Source organism: Oxyura jamaicensis, chromosome 2, assembly GCF_011077185.1.
Source record: "Oxyura jamaicensis isolate SHBP4307 breed ruddy duck chromosome 2, BPBGC_Ojam_1.0, whole genome shotgun sequence".
Taxonomy (NCBI): domain Eukaryota; kingdom Metazoa; phylum Chordata; class Aves; order Anseriformes; family Anatidae; genus Oxyura; species Oxyura jamaicensis.
In genome coordinates, this window is record NC_048894.1 from 44,732,509 (window position 1) to 44,754,741 (window position 22,233).

The 22,233-nt window shown below is 39.3% G+C and overlaps 1 long non-coding RNA gene across 1 annotated transcript; it reads left to right on the plus strand.

The window, feature by feature from the left end:
* The first annotated feature begins 1,084 nt into the window (after positions 1-1,084).
* Positions 1,085-17,950, plus strand: LOC118162839. Its single transcript, XR_004748661.1, has 3 exons — positions 1,085-1,313; positions 15,933-16,110; positions 17,352-17,950. It is a non-coding gene; the product is annotated as an uncharacterized LOC118162839 (long non-coding RNA).
* The last annotated feature ends 4,283 nt before the right edge of the window (positions 17,951-22,233 follow it).

Sequence of the window (22,233 nt, forward strand, 5' to 3'; positions counted from 1 at the left end):
GGTCCCCAGATGTGTGCAAGTATGATGGAAGCTTACACAAATAAGCTATTTCCAGCAGCCACGTGTGAGGTCACTTAATAGGGTTGTCTCCAAAGCAGATCAGGTTGTGGCAGTGAGGGCTTCCTGCTGGAAGGACTCTCCCACCAGCAGTCTGCACCTGGAGGCTCAGCATAGCCCAGGGCAGAAATCTCAGCCCAGGCTTTGGGTTATGGTAGAGCTAGGACTCGGGTTAGGAGAGTGAGAAGTACAAAACCTATAGGCATCAGATTGACACCTAGCCACAGTTCCTTCTAGAGTTGTGGCTTGCCAGTGTGCCCTTTTTCCCCCTTGGGAACCATAACGGTTCAACTCACAGTCCCTTTGCCTGGAAGCAGGCAGGGTTTGGATGAGGTGCTGCCAAAGGGGATCTGTCTGAGTAGGGAAATGGAGTCAGTTTTCTGCTCTGCTTGAGGCTTGGCAGGTCAGCCCTGTGCTGTAACACTAACACTCTTGAACACTGCTGTTTAGCTCCAGTCAGAGCAGGTAGAGAAAGGTCAGCGATGTTAGGACTCCTGAGTTCCCTTTCTGATGCTGAAAAAGCCTGCGGGTGCCAGATACTCCTTTCTGATCACCCCTAGTCCCCTTGCACTCTATTCCTTCCTTTTAGGGCGTAACATGGCTGGAGACAGCTGTATGGGGAGAAAACCAAGTGGCCATTGAAAGTCTCTTCTTCAGGCTGCTGGCAAGTTGGACATTTTCTTAAAAGTTAGTAACTGGATAATCAGAAAATCTCCGTTGGCTTTTTGGAAAACAAAACAAAAAAAGTTTGCAGGTTTGCTCTCTCTGATGGGATTAGATTTAAAGCAGAAAGGTTTTCTTAGTTGAATCAGATGTATGGAATCTATTTCAAGGAGTCGAATGTACAAGTTTAATAAGTATAAATGTCATGGAAGCTACTTTAAGTATTTGCTAGCTATGTGTTTGATGAAGAACAGAACCTATGTTCGTGCTCTTACTTCCTGCTCAAATTATGAAACTGTCACTCCAGCTACAGCAGCCCCTATTCAGGATTTGAAACTGTCAGGGTTTAGTCAGAAGTGAGCCAGCCCACCCTGTTGACATGCCTCTCATTCTCTTTGAACAGGAAACGTGTTACTCCTAACAACCTACCAGCCTACACCTCCCAAAACCAAGTGCGTGAGTGCTTGTACTTCCCCATGACTGAGCACCATTGTGAAGGGATGCCAGAGAGCATAGCTGAGCTCCAGACAACAGGAGAAGAGCATCTGTCAGCCTCTGCTGCCTAGCTGCGTTCTCCCATTTGCCCATAGGAGGTAAGTTCACTTTTCAAAAGTAAGAGGGTAGGGCTTTTTAATACTGAGGCTTTTTGTAACTCTTGTACTCAGACTTTGCTCCCAGTCAATCAGGAAAGCTCTTAGTTACTGTCTCCTAACTAAGATATTTGCTTCTCTGTGGACATAGTAGTACTGGGCTAGAGTGACTTCTCAAGCCTGCACTAGCACAAGTGGAAATCTCATAAGAGGCTAATGAAAATGAAAGAAGCTGCCAAACATATTACTGTGTTTTCTCCCACCACCCAAATCTGATTTCCTTCTAAAGCATACATCCGTGGGTACCTTTGCAGACTGTTTTGCCTTTCTGAAAAGCATTTTCTTGACTTGAAAATATCACAACTCTGCTGCTTCTATGGAGTTGAGCATTGATTCAGAAAAGCAAAACCACTGTGGTATCAGTAATCTCATTTAAATCATGGATGGGGATTAGAAATAGCCTGGAAACTCATTGTTCTCAGCGTTGTATCCTGTGGACTTCTAACACTCCTGACCCAGTACCAAGGATTTACTCCATAATTAGAAATCAGTGGGAAAGGACCAAAATACATTTTTTATCTTTTTATTTTTTAATAACAGGTTGTCTATAATGGCAGGTACAGTTGTCTGTAAACCAAGAAAAGTGTTGGATGCAAGACTGCGAGGCTAGGCAATAAAGGAAAATACACTAAAATAAATAGATAGATAGAGGCTGTTGTTTGGCAAGCTTAAAGTCTTCGTAGTTGTGGAGCATATAACTGACCAGGAATACCTAATGTAATGCTTATTATCCTACTTTCCTACAGATAAAAGGCTCAAGTATGTTATGCTCAGCCAGATTGTTTATATTCATTTTGGGTGTTTGTGTGTGTGTGTCCTTTCTAACTTTTGAGCCTACTAGCCAATTTCTAGCAAACTTAACAGAAAGATGTAATTGCTAAAAATCACCAAATTTCTTAAAAGGGAAAAGAGAGGAAAGAAAAAAACTCTGTAGGTGTCCTGTCTGGAGCAGGAGCTGTGCTATGACTTGCCAGGTTTTTGATGGCAGAAACCCCAGGGGAAGTGGATCTTTTCTGGGTTTCAGTGGTGGGAAGAACTCCAAGGAAGTGTGAGTTCTTGTTGGACACCAGAGTTGATCAACCAGGAGACACAATTCTGCAGAAAACCACATTTCACTAATTCCAGGGCTTATAGTGTTATTTACATTGTGTGAAACCAAAACTGCTTTGGAAGAAAAAGATAGGTTCAATGAATCTCCCCTCTAAAGCATCCTGGAGTAAGAACAAGACTTTTGAAACTCAGATTCATGGGTTTTACTGAAAAGAGTTGGGAGATTTTCACTGAAATGGTTCTTTATGTCAGTGTTTTGTTTTGTTTTGTTTTGTTTTTGGCCTTTTAAGAGGTTTATTAATATATTAGTTGACTTTATATGAATGGCATTTTTCTCAGTATTAATTAAGGAAGTTTGTCAAGATTAGTGCATCTTGCCCCTGATAGTAAGTGTAAACATTTAAAAACCTTCTGCAACCTATCAAATCTTCTGACAGTCTGTCCTGCTGATTTAGCACTACTTCACTGCATGTGATATGGCAGTGAACCCAGGGACTTAAATGGGAGAGAGACTGAGCTGAGCAAACCTTCATAGAGTACTTACTTTACAAGCACCTGAAGCAGAATTGCCTGAAATTTAGTCTTCAGATATGAAGCATGAACAGATTTGTTCTGTAGTCATATGGTAATTGTTTTTGAATGAGAATCACTTGCTCCTGGATGCTTCTGTCAAAATAGCACATACAAAATTAATTTCACAAAACTCAGGGAGAGACCATATGGAAGGGGAAGGTGATACTCATTTTCCACAACGTTGATTTCAGTCACTTACAAATGCTGTTTTAATGTCACTCCCTTGCATTCCCACACCATAAGAAGCATCAAGGTCTGTGTCCAAGTAATCCAGCTGGGGTCCCTTGTCTGTAATACAGACAACATTGGTGCTGGATGTCAAGTCCTCCTTGTATCTCTGCAGTTCCTCTTGTTTGGAAATGGTGACCTGTTTTGTGGATGTAGCTCATGTAAACCCTGCAGGATTCAGGTCCTTTTTCTCCAAAATATTGCTTACTGCATCCTCAGTAAGGTTTGTGCACATTGCATATGCTTGCTTCCTTGCTTCAAGTACAGCCCATCCTCTTGTCAAGTTAACAAGGAAGAGGACTGCACATTCTGGTCCTGCTGTGGACAGCCCGTTTCTCAACATTTGTTTTGGTACCGTTGGTGGTGTTGGTTGTCATTGCCTGCCATTCTTCTAAGTCTTGCTCTGATGTTCTGCTGCTTTATTATATATTTTTCTGTTAATGATTCATTCAGACCAAGTTTAGTATTCCTGATACAAATCTCTACATGCCATGCAGTAAGTTAAATTGTGCTAGCTTACATTCCTGCTGTTAAATTATACTAATGCTATCTTCTTCCGTGTCTGCAGTACTTTTAACGTTGGGAATTAAAATGACAAAGCAAGACATTGTAAAACCAAGCTTTATTATACCCTAAACATACCTGTAAGCTGGTGATAGTGCTTACCAGCAGCTCCCTTGCAGCTGAGGGTAGAGCAAGAAGAATGTTGTGCTTTTTGTTTCATGAAAGTATGGAAATTCAGGGGGAGAAATTTCAGCCCCTTTGAGTTCTAAGTGTGAATTTTAATCTCAAGGAATAAACTATGTAATTTCCCCCAACCCACATTTGATTCCTTTGCCTGAGACTGAGAAATGACTCTTCCATATTAACCACAATCCAGTTAATGAAAATCTTGTCTTGGCCTAAGTCAGCCCCCAGATCAGCCAAATACCTCTTGCTTATTCTTCTTTTAGAATATGTCTATTTAGTCTGCCTTAGAAATTCTGGGTACAAAACCAAAACACCGTGCTTGGGCACTGCTCCGTGAGTACCTCTTCAACTTGATCTTCATTAAAAATATTAGTGGTTTGCTAAATGAGTTGAGCCTAGTATGATTTGAATCTGCAGGTTCAGACATGAAACTTAGCCTAAGCGAACTGTCCAGCTATGTACAAAGAGAAACTTCGTACAAAACTTCGTACTGTCCAGCTTTGTACGAAGATTTGAAGAGAACCGAGGCTGCAGATTAGTTCCATCCGGTGGTTGTCCTTGGTAGCCACTGGGTGGCAGTGCTTCCTCTTCCTTGCTCCTCTTGGAAGAACCAATGCTTCAAAATGCCCCATGGCTCAGGGGTTCCCACCCAGAAACGTGCTGTCTAAAATATTAAGTATTTCCAGGGCTCGTGCAGCTTTGCTGGAAGCTGAGAGTTTCGTTTGCTTATTTTCTACGGTGATTAGAATTGGGGAAGGGCTAATACAGTAGTTACTGCATTTTGGAAGTCTGTTTATACAGACAGATTTATGGAAAACAGACATTCCATAAAAAATGTAGCTCATCATTTCCAGCTCTTTGGCTTCCCATAGCCCACAGATTTCTGTCTCAGCAGGAAATATTTTTGCCAGAAGACAGAGGGGACTGTTCAGTCTTCTGCTGACAAAAGGCAGAATATTATGTTGTAAATGTATGTGCTTAATAAATTATCCTTTGCTAGAATTTTAGAGGCAAAAGATAGAACGGAGATGAACATATTGCCATAAAGGAACAGAAAGTGGGTCCCGATTGCTGTGAAATCTGGATCAAATTAAAATGATATCCTTGCAAGAGGGATGATAGGCATGTGAGCTCTTTGAGAACAGGTATGGTTTGGAGAAAGCCTTCCAAGGCAAATCAGTTGTTAAGCCGTCAGCCTGCCCAGTGCACAACTGGCAGGAGAATTGGAATGGTAACATCTGGAGAGGTGATGCAGGGCTGGGAACATCTGTTTGGGCAGTGGTGTTAGTTATGGGAATGTCAGAGAAGAGGGCATCAAAATAGTTCTGGCCAGTCCCATATCTGAGTACAACAATTTCTGCCTCCAGACCCATGTGTCAGAGCAACCACTGCGACATTGGGCTTTTCCCCGTGAGAAAAAAGTGAGAACAGAATAGCTGCTCTTCGTGATCTCCTGATGAGGACATACAGTCTGTTCTGCAGATGTTCCTGCGTAGTGAGTTTAGTTCACTTTAAATGATTGCATCTTGTTCTCTTAAAAACAATGTCCTGGTACAGACAGAAGCAGTCATGTTTATAATGTGGTATCAAACAGTGCCCTTTCTCCTCCACTCTTACCCTTCCTTGCCAAGTTTGATCTTTCCCGGAGTCAGACATTATGTTTAGCACTAAATCCCAGTCTGAGCACAATGCCTAAGGTTCTGGTTATTTAAGTTTGAGGTGAAAATTGTGGATTTAGGCCCATCTCTAGTGAATGGTCTATTTACAGGTGCCTGGGATAGTTAGACATATCAGATGCATGTATTTTGTTCAGAGGTTCAATATCATGGTCGTTAGTCATTCTTGATTTATGGCAAAATACAAGGCAGTTTCTGTTTTTCATTAGCATCTCCGTTACCTGCTCTCAGTAAACGTGTTTTTTTTTTTTTTTTTTTTTCTTATATAAAATTGCACACATCTTCACCTTCCACACAATGTAGTTACGCAGCCTGCTTTAATGTAAGCTGCAACTAATAAATGAGCAGCTGCCATGGCTACTGTAACTACATAAATACAAAGAACAGCTCTTCAGCTTTTAAGGAGTGGCTGGAGGCAGGTAATTAACCAAGGCTTCACTCCTTGCACATAAAGGGCACGAAAAGAAACACACCAGGCTTCCCTGTGGGTTTTGCTCTTATGAGCAGGTGCTTCAAGAATTGCAACATAACTGCCATTTCTGGGAGCAGCAAGAGAGTAAGAGAGCAAGGCAGAGTGCTACGATGCTTTCAAGAATCCTCTCAAATCCAGTTACAATTAAGCTAGTGGTAACAATAATAGCAGATTCATCTTTGGAGAACTTTATTTTTACTGCTTGTCTTCCCCCATTTTTAGGCTTTTCTCATTTCTTCTATTCTCTCCACTGATTAAAAAAATAAAAAGCTTCTAATGCATCCACTACTGTGAAGGTGTTCACCAAAGATTTTGTCGTGTTTCTGAGCTCTTGGCTTTTTTCATAATGATGCTTTGTCATTTATGCATCCTAATACCCCACTCCTCTATTCTTAAAGATTCCCTGATCTAATAGAACTATTATAAATTCAGTTCTTTTTAACATTCTGGGTAAATCACATTCTCACATGTAGCAGCTTATTCTTTTTCTGTAAGCTCACAGTAAGAGATCTGATTTCTGCTCACTGAATTTTCTGGGAAGTTGTCAGTTGCCTGTAATGAGGGTAAAATTGGGTCCAAGAGTGTTAAATTAGATCTTCTCCAGCATAGAAGAGCATACCCAGACTTTCAGCCATATCACTCTATTTGCAAACAGCAGAGAAATTCTTTTTTTTTTTTTTGCTCTCACTGAGCCATGAAAACATGATAGTCTCATAGAGCTCCAGACTAGGTTTCAGAACAGAAATGGCTGCTAACAGCTAGTTTGAATTCAAGTAGATAGAGGCTAAAATTCAGCCAGCAGCTTTCTGCAAACCTGTGCATTTGTGCAGTCACCAGGAAAACTATATTTTTTTTTAATTTCATGTCCCATTTAAAGCTTACTGTCCCTTATTTCACTTGTCTCTGAAATTCAGACCATTGCTGGTCATTCTTTTAAATGACAATAATAATTTTAAGTTGCTATAAAATGAATCAGAAGTTGCAGATGCATTTTCATTCATACTCTTACTGTTCGTCTAGTATATTTTAGAGTGTATGGGGCTTTGGGCCAAGCTTTGCTATAAATCATAATAAATAATTGGCTGAGCTTCTTGAGTATCTTCCTTCAACAATCTGTTTCTTGCTCTCTGTTTGGCCTTTGCAGCTGGGATACCTGCTGCTTTTCCTGCCAGCATTTTTTTTATGTATGTTCCAGCTGAAGCAAAAAAATATCTTGATTCAGCAGTCTAACGTCTTACTTTGTGATTCCTCAACACTACTTCCAGCCAAGGTTTTCCAAATTTCTTTCACCTCTGCTTCCCCAACCCACCTGTTTTAAGAAAACATTGCTTATTGTCCAACTTATGTAGCTCTCTAGCATTAGAAATTCCTAATTCATTTTTCTGAAGCAACAAGTAAGGGTATGCTGGCTTTGACTCATAGTGCTGTTCTCGCCCAGCTTGCTTATCTTTTGACTTCAGTAGGGCTGCTAACGTAATGTTTGCAAGCCTCAACAAGAAACCGTGCACAGCTCCTTCTTACAGAGGTCCTTCTTTTAAAAATCCCTGCCAGCTGCAATTCACCTCTGTTCTCCTCCCACACCCCTTCTAATTCCCTGACTGTTTTCTGTGGCCTCACTCCTAAAGGTAAATCTGTGTAAGGCATAACTGGGGAGGAGGGAAATAGTGATGACAAAGTTCCCTCAGCTGGCTGGGTAACCGAGTGTTCAGCTTAACCAAGGAAATCAGCTGTTGTGCTAGGTTTCCACAGTTCCTTTCTACTCCAGCATCAAGTGTATGAGCCAGCTCAGTAGCTCGTGAGAAAGCGCAGCTGCCTTTGAGTGACTTGGTGCCTCCAGAGACGTTCAGTTATAGGTGTCCTCTGGGCTTCTGCATCCTTTATAAAAGGCCACGCAGGCTGCTAATCTGCTCTGCTGTTGTTGTGTTGCTTTTAATTTATTTATGTCTCTTCTAAACTCAGAGAGAGTGTTCAGGTAGCAAGTGAAGTGAAATAGTTCTCGTAACATCTTTGGAAAGAAATACTTCGAAGAACGGCTGAGAGCAACAAGGAGGGAACATATTTCCTGTGGGATTTGCATGTTCCAGGGTGATGATGTTTGTGTAACACAGCCCTGAGTCGTTTAGTGAGTCTCTCATTACGCGCTCTGCAAACCACCAGAAAAAAAAAATGCAAAGCAAGAGGCTAAGCAACTAGATTTTCTATTGGAGTAGCATCTACTGATTGACCAATAAATTGACTTTGAAAAACAACATATCGCAACTCGTGTTGATCAAAATCTAAGTAGGAAAAGAATAGTGAAAGTGAGCTGGTAGGGACCATGCTCCAGCTAAAAGGCTGGAAAGAGATCTCCAGCTCCTTCCAGGCCATCCTTCTGCTGTGAAACCAACCGATGGCAAAAATACAGTATGAAGGACCACTTGGGGAGTTATGCTAGATAACAAAGGTGCCTTTGTATGGAAATGCCACAGAGCCAGACATGCAAGAGGAAGAGGGAAATGAAATGGTGTCTACAAGGGCAAGGCGGGCCCAGTGCAAGTCAGAAAGCAAAAGAAAAGCCTCTTCTTTGCACCAGAGCCAGGCACAATCCTGGTCCTTGTGTTCTTTAAACACAAGGACAGCTTTTGCCTAGTACAAGAGCAGGGTTGCCTGTCTTGCAGAGGACCAAAGCACAGGCAAGGCTCATTTTCCATCATGTGCTGCAGCTCAGCTGGCACAGCAGCACTGTATGAGCAAAACATGTTTTCTTCCTTCAGTAAAAAACACAATGCATTAGAAGCAGCAGAATGAATTCTGCTATGCTTCCATTTTAAACTAATTGTATATTGGGGCATACAGAATATAATTTTCAAGACAGATTTTTCATTCCCAGCCTGCAGAAGATTCCATTTTCCAGCTGCTGGAAAACATCGTTAGCTGATCCTGTAATGAACTCTCTCATGTAAGAATTGCCTCATTATCATTAAATGTTGCCAGCTCTTAAATTTGTGTTCTGCTTCATAAGTTCCAAAAAGCAGACCAATGTATTTAGGAGCTATTTCCCTGTCTTAAAAGGAACCAGAGTCTATTCCAGGACCCAAGCCAGCTCCCTTACAGTTTAAATGAAGACAGATTCCTATGAGTTTATTTCAAAAGATGAAGAAAAAGTTCTTGCAACACAGTCTTCCTTTCTTCCTTTCTTAATTTCTTCCTTTCTTCCTTTCAAAACAAGAAGTCGTACTTATTGTGTCTTTGAAGAACAGTGAATAAGCCCAGCAAAATTAGACTATCGTATGTGCCTTCTAGTCAAGTATAAACATTACGATCAATTTTTTCACTCAGTGGAAGACAATCAAGGGCCAGAAGCCGTTCCCTCTGATTCTATGTACCAGTTCAGTAGGGATAACTTCACTACAAAGCAAGGTGGAGCTGCTGTGGAGGGAGTAATGACGTCTGGGGGATTTCTCCCTTCAGTTGTTGAACATAATCCAAGTCAGTGTTAACCACTTTAGGTCAGCTCTGTGTTGCCTGACTTCTGTAAAACAATGAAATCTCTTCCAAACCGTGATGGGTGGTTGCTACACGGTATGTTTACAGCAATTTTTCACTTTTATAGGCAGCCTGAAATATCGAATAGGAAAAAGAAGCAATTTTCTTTTCTTACCTAGAAAAGCAGAACAGTGCAACAAATTTGTACTGGTATTCATGTTGCATATGGCCATAAGAAATAATGGAATGAAATTTTCTAGGGGCTGCAAAAGCACCCCGCCAAAATCAATTCACCAAGGAGAACAGTTACAAACTGTGTACCTTTCAAATATCTGGGAGATTTGCCTGGGCAATACGCTGTGTTGGCTCTTAGTGGACAGAGTTACACACATGGTGAATTTCACTTACAAATCTTTTGGAAAAGAGATGGAGAATGGTGAAAAAAAATATTATGCAATTGGCTGTTTCATTTTCCATGAAAAACTGGCAGCTTCTATCATGTCCAGGCAGAAGTAAACAGATGAAAGGGTCAACTAAATAATTGTCATATATATGATTATATGTACATAAATTAGAACATGAGAGCTTCCAGTAACATTTATCTATTGAAATGCTGCTGTCATTTTAAGAAAGGAAGTGCCCTAGAAGGATCAGAAGACAGTATCCCATGGCAAACAACCAGAATTAGATGAGTTCAAAGGTACAAAAGGATATGTATTCATTCTTTTCAAGGGAAAGCATGCAGCTGTGTCCTAATCATAATAATAATAAGTTATTTGATCTCCTAGGGTTGTTTTCTTCCTAATTTGTGCAAAAAAAAAGCATTTTTTAATGCTGTGATCTCTTTTCTTTATGATGTCTTTCAAAACAAGCCATAGTGTCAAGAACCCTTCTTTCCAGCATTAGTCCTGACATTTGGTTATTAGTGTGTTCGTTGTGTAGGCTCCTTCCTGTCCTGTTCCTGGACAACTGCAAAGCAGTCGGGACAGCGTACTGACCTAGGAGGTCATGGCTGGACCTGGACTACATGTTTCCCATGTGTTTTGGACAGAGACATACAGAGAGGGTAAGTGCCAAGTCTGACATTACAGTGCTGGGAGAAGCTTCTAGTTAAGATACACCTAATCCAGAAAACCACTGGGTTCTCTACAGGGAGTTCTTTTATTATCTGAACCCAAAATGCAATTTTGCTTGCTGTGTCCTGGCTAGAAGTAATATACATACAGCATGCTGAATTTCCAAGTGAGGTTATATCAAAAGTACATCTGTTTTAGCCTATTCGTCCATCTCTTGTTGGTCCTCTCAGTTGAAAAAAAAAAAAGTGGATTTTATTCCAGTCTTTCATCAGAAAACATGTTAACAATTATCATTTCTTATTGCAAAAACAGCAGAAAAAATTGTCATCCAAACATCATCACCTTATTTTATATTGTACTTGACCAAAAACTTGCCTGTATACCTTACAAAAGCAGAGTCCATAAAGGGAACAGTTCAAGCAGTCTGAAGTGCTATTTATACTGTCCACTATCTTTTCATAAATGTGTTTTTAAATCAGAGATTTAAATTAATCACGCTCAAACTAATCAGTGAATCAGTTCCAAATCTGGCAGCCAGTCAGTGTTGATACAGGATTTACTGCATGTATATACTCCCAAATTTTGTTTTCATAGTATTTTATTGCAAATATTAAAAAACAAATGCAGTTATCAATTATGAATGAAATCAAACCAGGATAGGCCGAAGAACAAAACTGGTGTATACTGTCAGTAACCTGTCAGTATGGGCAAAAGTACCAGTGAGTTGACATCTTGTATTTATTTGCGAGATCTTCATATAAATAATAGTTCACTTTTTGGAAGTAACATGCACTTTGTTCATCATTTGAGATTCTCTAAATTATTAGCAGCTTGGAAGGGATTTCAGAAACTGAGCTGAAGAAAATATTCAGGGGATTCTGAATAGTTTATATTAAGATTCCGTGCTGGTCTTTTGTTCATATGCTTTCCTATTTTACCAGAAGGCTTCCATAAATTTATATTAGAGAGAAAACTTGTGCTTTTCTACTTCTGTGGGACATTTGCATACTGTAACTTTTCTGAAATAAAGGTTGAGTAACACACACAGCTGTTGCAAGTCAATACATTAGACATGTTGAATGTGGCCAAGTTTTCAGTATTGTTTTCCACTCAAAACTAACAAGGACAGGTTATATAAAAAAAATCAAGCTTAGAAACTTCTGATTGCAGCATCTTCTACTCCAGAGGCCGGATGCAGGATACTTTTGCTTCTTCCCAGAGATCGACATTGCTGTTTGTGGGGGGGTTGTTGGGGAAGGGTGGCAGGACAACGAGGATGCAGTGAAAGGAAGATGGTGCAGACAAGCTAGTAGGGAAGGTGAGTGACTGATCTGTGTGTCCTTGAGGGGGGGAGGAGGGGGAGAGGTTGTGTATGGTGTGGAAAGGAAGAAAGAAGGGCTGGAGTTTGTGTTTTTACTTAAGCAATGTGTACTTTTTGCTGTGCACTTTAGAAAGTAAGAAATTTCCATCAGTGTTCTTATACTCTTACAGCTTCTGGAGCTGATGTGCCAAGCTGTAAATTTCTTCTTAGGAGCAATTCAGCTCCTAAATGCAGGTCCTAAAAAACCCATGGCAAAATAAAGGAAGAAAAATGAAAAAAGGCTCAGGTGCAAAGAACATACAGCCAGCTCCTAAGTGACTGGAGGGCTTGAATACAAAATAATTCCACTCCTCCTCTGAAGAAAGTATCACACAGAAAGCTGTCTTAATAGCTAAAGCTGGTTACTGTGTGATGCTTTCTTTCCTCAGCATGCTTCAACAAACTTCTTGCTATGATTTAACCAGCAAGTAGTGAGGCCAGTATCTCATTAAGGCAGTGCTATGGTAAGAGCCTCACTGAGCGATGCAGAGCTGGGCCTGCGTGCTTACTCCAAAAAATGCCAAAAGAGACCAAGTCTTTTCTGTGTAGGAAGGAAATTCTATAGCCTCCATGGAAAGGCTTAGTGGCCAAGACACGACAATCAAAAAATCTACCATAGAAGAAGAAAACTCTCAGGTTCAAGAAGCACAAAACAAAATCTTGATGCTGTCCCTCTTTCTCCCAGTCCTTTTCATTATCTGAAATACACCTTCACAAACTGGAAACTTCACTAGTAATGATTTTTCTGCATAAACGCCCTACTACTAAGTTCCATTAAGTTACACGTTGTTCTGGGCTGGCCAAGTGTATCCAGGTCAGAGTGTGCAGCACAGCCCCCTGCTTTGAGAGCAGAGGAGTGAGGAATACAGAGGGTTGCTAAAGTGGGAGGAAAACTCAGCAGGGAAGGCACTGTGTTCAGGCACAGACCTCATGATGAGGACCACCCTGTTCTTGCACACCCCAGAAATCACAGAACAGCGGGGTTTGGCTTTAGGTCTTGAAATTACATGTAGGCTGCTGAAAGTAAGGTTGCTAATTAACTCTTCATTAATTCCTTTCTGAAAGTAATTTATTCATCTTCCTTTTTCTTTTTTTTTTTTTTTTCTCCTTCCAGTAGACATCTCTTCTTCTATTTTTGTAGCATGAATATAACCTACAGGGATAAATGGAAATTGGGTTTGTGCCCTTATTTCTACAATAATTTGGATTGGTGTTGTATCACTGGTAAAAAAGAAAACAAAAAAAGCCACATAGCCAAGCTAGTTGGTAGGCATTTTAAAAAATGATTTAGCCACTTTTTACTTGTTTAATTTGGACTTCTTTTTGATGTTTTAATTCCTTAATTCTTTTCTTATTTTCTTTACCTTAATTTTCACATTCAGCTTATACATATATAATCACTTAATGTAAACAAAACATAGATTTCATCCAATGGTGATTTTTAACAGTGGTTTAAAATTGAAAAGGAAAGATGGTAATCTGGAAGAATAAGTACATTAAGGAATATATATCTGCAGCACATAGAGTCTCAGAATCTTAAAATCACAGAATGGTTTGGGTTGGAAGGGGCCGTAAAGATCACCTGGTTTCAACCCTCTGCCATGGGCAGGGACATCTCCCACCAGACCAGGTTGCCCAAAGCCCCATCCAACATGGCCTTCAACACCTCCAGGGATGGGGCATTCACAGCTGCTCTGGGCAGCCTGTGCCAGTGCCTCATCACCCTCAGAGTAAAGAATTTATTCACTATATCTAATCTAAATCTTCCCTCTTTTGTTTAAAGCCATTAGTCCTTGTCCTATTACTACTTTCCCTGACAAAGAGTCCCTCGCCTGTTTTCTTGTAGGTCCCCTTTAGGTACTGGTAGACCACTATAAGGTCTCCCCCGAGACATCTTCCTTATTACTCTAACCTGTACTCTTCAGCGCATAAGCTTTGTTTTTCTAATTGAAAGACCTGTAGGAATTCCACATCTGCACATCTGCTTAGGTAAAGCTCACCAAATCTGAACATTAATTCAGTAGAATGCTCTGAACTGGTAGACAGCCAACTCAATTAAATAGCTATCCTGATAAGAAGAGGCAAAAATGCTTCTGAAAAGACTCACCATGACATAAAGTACCCACTAAAGAAAAAATTCCGCAGTAAGGAGATTACTCACAGCATTTCATTTTTCTTTGGCATTTATTTCCTTATTATTGCTGGAATCTCTCTTCGTGATTGAAGTGAAGTTTGGCATTTCACGCTGATTTGAAAGCTTGCTAATACTAATCTCCCTGTGTCACTGAATAAATACATCCCTGCTAAGTAGTTTCACTACCATTAAGTATAATTGTGCTAAACTAGCATCCAGGGAGATGTCCTGGTTAAGAATATCCTGGATAAAAGGTTTGTACTATACCAGTGGTTGTTTACATTCACACATGGTTTGGATTTCATGACATTGCTCTGAATAGTTACTTTGATTTTAGGTAGATATTTTCCAAGGATATGAAGTCTACATAAGACTGAAATTTACTATAGGATACCAATGCAATTGGAAGGCAAATTGTCATTCAAGAGAAGATATGAAACTTGTAAAATTTCTGATAGAAAAATAATCTATTTGAAATTTTTCAAGTATTTATTGTGTACAAAGGAAAAAAAATATTTTCCCCTTTCTTTATGATGTATGGAGGAAGTTCGATGCATTCTACAGAATGCTGGTCATTCCTGCTTCTGTGTTACATCAGAAATTCAGCCCTTGCCCGTGAGATTGTTTCCATGGATGACTGTGTAGAAATACTGTAATCATGACAGAAAAAAAATAATCTGAGCAATACTTAAGAGAAAGAAAGTGTAGTTGCTCTTCAGAGTTGTGGGCAGGGAAGTGTTTCCACATCAGCATCTTCTGGAGCAGGAAAGCTTGCTTTTCACAGCTAAGTCAGCAAAATGGTCCTGGTTCCTGGGCACTGCTATTTCTTACCACTCTTCTGCTAAAAAAGATGTGTGTCCATTGCAGCCTGAGGTTTGGCAGAATCTTGTTTCTCAAAGTGCTTGGCTCTCTCACTGGGTGAAAATTATCTGCGGTGTTGGTGTTTCTTTTGCCTCCTCTAAGCACTGTGCACAAGATAGGTTTGCTGTAGAAATTCTTCAAACAGTCCTTGTAAGAATTAATGTTGGAAGAAGGTCTTTTCCTTTTTGAGCTGTTACACTTAATTTCTAATTAGCCCACAGTGTCAAGGCTAATATGATAATTCTGTAGGCCAGACATTTCTCATGAGGAGTAAGGAATCATTTAAAATGGTCATTAGGAGCTGCATGGTCTTGGAAGTAGAAATTATTTTCATTTTATCTGTAACTTAGATAATTGTGTTACACTATTCCTTCAAATTTAGTGCTTGTTTCTGGAGTTGCTGGGTAAAATAACAAGCAGACATCTGTATTGTACCATATGCTTGTTTACCTGTATGCAGAAAGTGACCAAAGAAAAAATTCGGATAACAAAATAACCTGATGCTTGAGGAAATTTTCAATATAATCAGCATCTGGGGATATTAGACTATTTGCTTAAGAAGGATTTTTTTTTAAAAAAATTAATTGACCTTCACAAACACAGCAAGAAGATAAACCTTTGGTTCAACATCACAAGCCTTGCATTGAAAGATGTTTCAGAGGATTGTCTGAAAAAATACTTTTGGTATCTAATAATTTGTCTCCTAACCATACTTAATTCTAGCTATTTGATTATCTTTCATCTCATGTCCAGTGAGCTAAACTGACAGAGAATTATCTTGCTTTTTGATATAAAAAGAAGGGACAAGGTTCATCCTTACCTTCCTGCAGAGAATCTATGAGTGTCCAATATTTGCTTCCACTTGTGCTAGATTGCACTAGCAATTAAGTGTTTAAAAGTATTATTAATTCATATTCATGTGCAGACAACAAGCAAATGCAGTTTGAAACTATACTGATATAATCTATTTTTCACAGCCTGCTTCAGTCAAAGCACCAGGACTGTGGTGGATGGAAAGGAAAATTGAATTCCAGAATGAGGGATCTCCACTGATTGTACCTCTTCCCAGGCTCTGGACATTCCAACCCAGATACCTGCAACCAAGAAACTTCACAGCTGATTTTGACAATTCAGCAGAGTGATGGACTCTCTCAGGTAATCAGACAAGACGAACTGTATTCTCTGGAGAGTATTCTCTGGAGAAGAGATTTTGTTTTTTAGTCACAATATTGCATCCCAGAGATGACCATTTATACTGCTTTTACTGCATTGTTACAGCTTTCCTAAGGAATAATATTACTGTACAGCAAATTGCTTTTTCACTGACAGCACCTACCTCCAATGTACCACACCTTCATTTGCACTTCTTGGCAACTCCTAAACTGCAGCACGCATCTCCTAGTGTAGGCCTGGCGTACCAGATGGGATACGTTGGCTCTTACTTAAGAGTCAAGGGCAGGTTTTGTAATAGTTTGCTGTACGTTTTCATGTGTTAGTAACAGGAGCATGTGATACCTAACTCCTGAGGTACAGCATCACTCCTACTTCCATGCCAAGGTTTTTCTGAACAGGCTTAGCCAGCTGTGCAACTGCAACAGTCATTTTTCTCTGATATCTACAGATAGGGACTAGAATAACACTGTCAAACCTCCTTTCAGATCTTGTGAATAAAGAAGATCCCAAATCTGCAAATGTGAAAAGCTTGAGTCATAATATCTCCTAATGTCATAGTATCATATAATGCTAGTCCCTGGATGATTTAACTTCCTAGTACCACAATATTTCTGTAGCCTTTCAGGGCAGTGTTGAGTAAGGTAATTAAAATTGTCTCAGGGACTAATGACTTTCAATATTTCATTCTTTTATGTTTAGTTTTTAATTATTCTGTGTTAATTTCTCTCTGCAAAGGAACACACTTTTCCAGAAAAGAATGAAAGACCGTGTTAAAAAACATGGTTTTTACTTTCTTATTTTCATTTTCTTAAGAAACTATTATATTAATGAATCACAGGGGCCACATTCTGACTGACAGATTACTCATCAGCAGACCACTAGAATTGCTCCATGGAAGTTGTGGAATGTCTGTCACTGAAAGTCTTTGAGCACAGAGTAAACAAACACTATGAGAAATGACCTATTCTAGGTTCAAGACAGTGCAATAGGCTATATCATTGTTTCTCAGCCTTTTTTATTGGAAGGACAAACCAAGCTTTAAGCAAAGAAAGATATATTAGGTTTTGTGATAGCTGTTTTCTTATATAACCAAGCAACATGTGGGCTGAAATTGAATTGTTTGTGCTAAACTTTTTTTTTTTTTTAACCAAGATTTTTATTCATTTCTTTGCTTATATTTGGCCTTCTGTTTTGCTAATGTTACAGATTTTTTAATTGTTTAGGAATGTGCCATCTAAGATCTGAAGAGCAAGTGGTGAAAAACTCTTAATAAGTGTTGAACTGGTTAACTTCTGTAAGTCCTTTCTATCCATTTGCTTTACAACACTGATACATGTTTGTAAGTAGATGTTACCTGGCATCCTCCCTGCACCATTCACTGCAGAGTAATAACAGTAAGGATATGAAACTTTCTTCTACATTCCTATTTAAATACACTATAATAAGCTACAAGGGCAAACATAAATGTTTATTGCTGCAGTCTGCAGCTCATTCATCCAAATTTCATTATTTTTATTATCTTTTTTGTAGTAGTTGGGTGTAATGGTTGTAAAAGCAGCACATTTTAAGGCAAGGGAATTGTCTATAAATTCTCATTTACTTCTACCTATTTTATTTCTGATGAAAGGTCCTGACTGACAAAATGGCGTGTAATCTGTTTGGTCTAGATGAATGCTGCTTTACAGCTAATATTTTGAGAGGTTTTTGTGAACTCTGAGTCAATATGAATGTCAGCATGGGAAATATATTTAATCTTTCTGCACAGCTGTTTTTATCAACCTTCTCAAGCATTAATAAACAGCTGATAAAGCTCTCAGTGGAACTTGCCATGATGCATACTGAAATTGGTTTGCCCACCATGTCCCTTCTGTTACGTAGTAGAAGTTTAATGCTTTAAACTGGTCAGAAAAATTGAGAAGACAGAAAAATTCAGGAGTTGTTTACAGAGATGGTAAGAGTTCTGACCTTAGCCCATCATCTCATGTCAAATGAGAAGACGACTCATTTCACTGAAAGCAAGACCATTTTTTAATACCAGGCTGAAGTTTGCAACTTGATAATTTTTATCAACAGCTGAGCTGCTTCAGGTGGAATCTCTGACTCACAAACTGGGGGGCTGTGAGGGCAAAGCACTCCCAACCAGGCGTCCAGCTCAGGAGGGAACCTGTTAGCAGAATAACTTGGTAAATGGTGTTCTAGCCTAATGCTTTGGAAAGACTGGGATGAAAACTTTATCTCTGTAAAAATCAATAAGGGCATTGCCATTACCTTCAGTACAGTAGGAATTTCATGCTGCAGAGGAAGGAATGTAATTTCAGAGTGACCTCTCTGACAGTAGGGACTGTATGCCCATGATTACCTAGAAAATTATTTCCTAGTGCTTGGGAATTTCTATTTTCCTTTCAGTCAAAATTACTTTCTATGTGTAGACAATATTTGTTTATGACACACTGCTATAAAGGGTAGTCTTTGCTATATTTACCCAACAGAAGCAACACAGTGGAACTGTGCTATTGTGGCAAATGTGCTATTGAGTAAAGTATATTTAGGATGAAAAATTCAAATTGTCCTTTGGTTCAAAGAGCATGTGAGCGTGAATGATCTTCGTTCATTGTAGTCATTTTAGAACTTAAAAGGTACTGAGAGAGCACTTCAGTTCTGAATCATGTTTGAGTGAAAAAAGGATAGTATTATAAGTGAACTTCTGAATCAGTATTCTGTGGCTTTGAAAGTGATATCACAAGTGACAGGTGTTTTCCTTTGAACGTATGGCTATGTTAATAAATGGCATCTTATACTGCAAGCCCTGGCATGACTTCATTGGAGGTACTCTGGATTTACCTCAGAGCAAATTCAGTGGAAATTGTCCTCTGATATCCCTGGTTTGAACTTTCACGTTATTTTTAAAATTTAACTGTGGTTATAGAAAGGTGCTGTAATGCGTCAGCTGTAGAAACTAAAGCCCTTTATTTGCAGAGAAGATAGAAATCAAGTGCTTGCTTTGCTTTCTAGCCTCCCTTCATCTTTTGGTAGGGAGGATCACGGCAGAATCTAAGAATGGAACAAAGGCTTTGTTTTCATCTTTTACATTGCAATTGCATGCAGTAAACCATCCTCTTACAGATGTGTTTCATCTATGCTACCTCTACACACTTGCTCATTGCTGAACAAAATTCATGAGGTAATTTTGCGGTGGATAGCACATAGGTGAAAGATGGAATCAAGTCACAATATAATACTAAACATTTTGAATGATTTATTATAAATGCTAAATAATGGATGCAACTTGCACCTATTTATTAGATTGTTAGAGTTTTGTATTATATCACAACTAGTCATTTTGTGGTTACAGCATGGTTATTCACCAGGAACATGGGGAGGCAACCAGAGGAGTGAATATCCAGGTGGTGGGGTTGGGAGACAAACATTTCTATCCTGTCTGCTCTATATTCAGGATATGCTGAAATAGATCTGTTACCAAGCCTTTAACGGTTCTAAGTTAGAATCCAGGCCAGAGGACAGACAATATTTTTATATATGGCTGTTCTGTCATCAATATGCAATGAATCAGTGGTGGCAAAATCTGCTTAATAGAATACCAGTGTTCACTGCATTGTAGTGGCCATCACCAGACTGACTGGGTACTGGGCCTTAAACCTCTCCCCCTTAGTTGAGATTTGGTCTGTACTTCCAGTTGCCTGAGCTTCATGTCCTGTGAGAACTCCTTTCAAATGCATCAGGTAAATTAGACATGAACACTCTACCTGACTCACAAAAATGGATATTAAAGACTGTTTTCCTTTTCACCAAAAAACATTTATGTCTATTCCAGCAATCTTCATCTCTTTCATACACAATTTCTACTTAATTTCCATTAAAAGGCACTCTGTGTGCCCATTTAATCAAGGGAATGAAATAAGTCAGTACTTCTGAATCAAATTGTGATATAGTAAAAAATAAATACAGATGTTTCTGATATCCAGTCTTCCCAGGTGGATAATGACAGCTTAGGCAAATGTTATTTTCTTGCACTGTTAATATTTGTTTTTGAGTGTCATAATAGTTTTATTTACTGAATCAAACATTGTATTGACAGCAGGGAGCACAGTGCACTTCTTGTAAAGTCAGATTGAAGATTGTTATTTAAAGCAGAATCAAAGGCTTATGAAGAAGATATGGACTTAGCTCCCATGAGGTGATAAAGAAAATTGCATTGAGACAATAGAGCAGAAGGTTAGCTTACTACATTCTGGAATGGAGAGATATGAGAAGCAAAAGAGAACAGTAGTAAATTACAATGTAATATCATCATGTTATTTCGTGGAATGACCTGGAAAAATTAATGGAAACAGAAAAGTACTATGTCTTACACATGCACTTGAAGCATCTATAGGGTAATAGAATGACCCATATGCTGAGCATGGGCTTTAAATAGAAAAATGGGGGGAGGTGAGGTGCCCTGTTAATTCCAGTAGTGACACCACTAACTCCACGATAAACCTGCTTATTAAATGTTCTGCTGAAAGCATGAAACTTACGTCTTTATTCCCCCAGAATCACAGCAGCTCAAGAGCTTTCAATAAGTTGATTGTTCTGTGCACAGGAAGTCCTTAAAATGGCTCTTCCAAATAAATAAATAAATAGCAATCAAAAACTAAAATGGAGATATGAAGAAAATGGAAGTTTCCTTTTTCATCATGATTTTAAAGCCAGCAGAGCGTCACTGGCATGAGCTGATGCCAGCTGGGAAAGAGGGTAGCTTCTCTTACAGGATGTTAGACAGCAGCAACAGCTTGAAGATGCCTGAAGGAACTCAAGATAGGCTGGAAGAGTGCTGTAAGCTATGCCCAGCTGGCTTTGGCAATCAGCTCTCCAGAGAGCTGAGTTTGAAAGTCACTCCTTCAACATAATGCATGTAAACTAAAGAAGCAATATTCAAGCACAGGGCAACTTTTCCTGCACTTCAAAAGGCAGTGTGACAGAGGTGTAACAGCACAGGAGCCTAATCACCCATGTGCACATTCCCATTGCAGAGACACAGGGAAAAAAAGTCCCTGCATTTGATACCAGCAGTGGATGATATCATTCTCTTGATACACTGATCTACCCCAGTACTGCAACTCTACTTCTCACATTTTCTCCATAATCCATAGAGTGAGGCAGAATTTCCCACTGCTGCACTAAGTAACCCAAATGCAGTATTTGTAAGGTAATTTTGTTCCAACCATATGTTGAATATTTTCTGACTGACAAATTGTGTATCATTTCTCCATCATTAATATATGATTATGTCTGGAAACTGCATTTGTGCATATTCATTGTATCATATTGATCACAACGGGTAGAAGGCTAACAGAATGCCTTTTCCATAGAAACAGAAGGCTGTAGTGGGAACACTGAGTCTTTTCACAGTGATAAATGGTGTTGACTCTGTGATTGCTCTGCTTGTTCAGTCTCTGGAGGTATCTTGCTCTGCTTGTCAGTCTCCGGAGGTATCTCTTTACAATAAAATTTCTACTAACATTATGCCCTTTACTTTTTCCTTTCATCTGCTCAACATTTTGGCTTCCATATTTTACAAAACTAAAAACATTGCATCATTTCCTTCCAAGAATCCTTTTACTTGAATCTCTAAGCCTGAAATTTTATATTTGCATGTACAGTAATAGGAAGTCATTCAAAGCAACTGATACTGCTATAGCTGTATGAGATCAAGGTCTGTTCTCAGTTACCCATAAAAATTCAGCAGTAATTTAACTACACTAATATACAGGTTTTTTGCTTTTTAGAGGAACTGAAATTGATTCATAAAGGAGTTTGTCAGAATTAGGAAGGCTAAGTAGCAGAACTCATTGCTACAGGATGTTGTGTGTGCCAAGAATTTATATGGACTTTTAGAGGAATTAGATGAATTTATGCAAGAAAAAAAATCATCCGGGTTGGTACACCTTAAGATACCACTTCTGGTGCAGGAAGTCCATGACATGTAGAATGTTAGAAGATTGTTGGAAGTATTGTGGAGAAGAGGCAGCGTGTGCCTGGTCTGCTCAGAGTCGTTTCTTTGTTTCTGCTACCGGCCATTGCAGGAGGCAGGTCTTGATAGAA